The sequence below is a fragment of the Lipotes vexillifer genome, unplaced genomic scaffold, assembly GCF_000442215.2.
Source record: "Lipotes vexillifer unplaced genomic scaffold, Lipotes_vexillifer_v1.1 scaffold1617, whole genome shotgun sequence".
In the NCBI taxonomy this organism is placed as follows: Eukaryota; Metazoa; Chordata; class Mammalia; order Artiodactyla; family Lipotidae; genus Lipotes; species Lipotes vexillifer.
In genome coordinates this window covers 55,959-58,389 of record NW_006795157.1, presented here as the reverse complement: position 1 = coordinate 58,389, position 2,431 = coordinate 55,959, and the positions used below count along the sequence as shown (strand labels likewise).

Below are 2,431 nucleotides of genomic sequence, written 5' to 3'. Positions count from 1 at the left end.
GCCACCTTCCCCATGCCCTGTCCTCCACTTTGTTGTTTGAAGAGGCCTGGGGGAAGGATCAGTAAGGAAAATGGTGGGTTTGGGAGGAGGGAGGGAAAGAACTGAGCAGGGGAGGGCTCGGACTGGGGGCCCACTAGAGGGCTCATGAAGCCTTTCAGGTGGGAAAATGAAATTTAAAAATAATAATAACACATGCTATCCAGGCATCTGTCCTTGGTGCTGATCTATCCACGAAAAATGCAGCCCTTTTTCTTGTCTTTTGTCTCCTAGGAGCAATGGCGTCCAAAGAGGAACAAGTGATGAAAAATATCAACATGGAAAATGCCAACGAGGAAAATGATAAAAAGGATGAAAAAGAGCAAGTTGCTAATAAAGGAGAGCCTTTGGCCTTACCTTCGGGATCCGGTGAACATTGTGTACCTGGAGGAAATCATAGGCGTTTCCATGTTAGGCAGCCCATCTTGCAGTATAGATGGGACATGACTCAGAGGCTTGAAGAGCCACAGGCAAGGATGAGAGAGGAGAATATGGAAAGGATTGGGGAAGAGATGAGACAACTCATGCAAAAGCTGAGGGAAAAGCAGTCGAGTCATAGTCTGCGGGCAGTTAGCACTGACCCCCCTCACCATGACCATCATGATGAGTTTTGCCTTATGCCTTGAATCCTGATGTTTTCCCTGAAGTTAGTAGGGAGACACACCTGCTTCCTAAACTTACATGTTCATGATGTACCTTTGTTGTAAACCTGTTGATGCCACTCATTTCTGGTGGGTCTCATATTACCAGCTTCTAGTTGAATGTGTTTTTGACCCAGTCTGTAAGATTCTGTTAGCAGAAGAATTTTACCTATTGCATGGCAAGATGCTTATTATATACTGTGAAGTTAATAAAGCAGTTTTAAAAAGCAATCTATGTATTCTTTTTTATTTCAAATCTCATATTTATCTAATACATGAGGAGAAAAATGCTGAAATTAAATGTACCAAAAGATTAATACAGGGACTCGATTCTGTGAGATGGTTTGATGTGTTTTCTTTTATAATTTAGTTTGAGAAGATATGCAAACTATTTTTAATGACTTTATGAGAGCCACAGGGTCACAGTAAATACTTGGTCCCTAAATTTGGATCTTTTAGCCAGATGAATAAACCCAGGAATTCTTTATAAATTAGGAACTATATTTGCTTTACATGACTGTGAAACAAGGTCAGGAGTGTGTGAGCTGTGTTTCCCTATTTTTGCCCCCATCCTCACATATTAGTCAAGAACCACCTCCCCATAAGTTTTCCCTTCAAATATTTAGCAGAGTCCCCAAAGATAGATCTGCCCATTACAGCATCCCTCTTCCCCTTCAGGCCTGCAATTTCTGCTAGTCAAGGTGTGATTTCTGCCTGACAAAAACTTAACAAAATACGATTAATAACGATTGAATCAGGAGCTCTGAGTTCTTGTCTCATTCCATCCCTGAATAAAATAACCTTGGATATGTAACTTCAGTTCTCTAGAGGAGATTACCTGCAATTTCTAATGGAACACTGAATTTATTTAATAATGTCCTAGTGTTTCTAAAAGTATGCTGATCAGCCACCTGTGTGAGAATCACCTGAGGAGTTTCTTGAAAATGTCCCACTCCAAATCTACTGAATGGAGTTCCAGAACTTTCGTTTTTAACAAACTTATCTGGTGATTCTGATGCACATTAACATTTAAAAGGCTACTGGTGTGTATATACTTACTATGATCTCAATTCTTCAATAGGAACAAGAATAATTAGAAGAACATAACGATGAATATCTGAATTCAATGGAGAGAAGCATTAAAATGCAAAGGATGAGAAAAATTTAAAGACCTTTAGATTTACTACATAAAAATTGAAAGTGTATACACTAAAAAGTTAACAGTGGTTATCTCTTGAGGGATATTGGGTGATTTTTTTCTTTGTATTAAACTACATTTTTCTTAAGGAATATGGATTATTTGTGCAAAAAAGAAATAAAAGCCAATAATAGATCCAGATCCAAAGAACCCTTCAGTGAGCTTATAAATGCAATGGAGGCACTTAAAACATTCTCATTAACAGAAAGATATGTAGATTTCAAATTACTTATGGATGTGGTATTCATGCCTTGGTTTAATTTTCTCTCCTATTGAATGTAGGCAAAATCACTGTCTTACTTCTAATCAATAGAATACAGCAAAAGTGATGTGTTGTAACTTCTGTGATTGCATTACAGAAGATTATGACTTCTCTCTTGCTAGGAGGCTCTTTCCCTGTCCCCTACCCCCTTGCTGGCTTTGATGAAACAAGCTGCCATGTTGGAGAGGCCCATATGGCAAAATCCTGAGTCTTACAGCCAACAGGCAGTGAGGAACTAAGACTCTCAGTTTTATAGCTCTTGAGGGAGTGAATCTTGCCAAAAAACATAAGTGA

At 38.8% G+C, this 2,431-nt stretch overlaps 1 pseudogene across 2 annotated transcripts in view; it reads left to right on the top strand.

Annotated features, from left to right (window-relative positions):
- The window catches only part of LOC103073906 (protein BEX2 pseudogene), a 9,530-nt pseudogene extending 8,632 nt beyond the window's left edge, over window positions 1–898 (top strand). For both annotated transcript variants that reach the window (XR_014368691.1, XR_014368690.1), the window contains one exon: window positions 271–898. The product of XR_014368691.1 is annotated as a protein BEX2 pseudogene, transcript variant X2 (transcript). The remainder of the gene's footprint in view (window positions 1–270) is intronic.
- The last annotated feature ends 1,533 nt before the right edge of the window (window positions 899–2,431 follow it).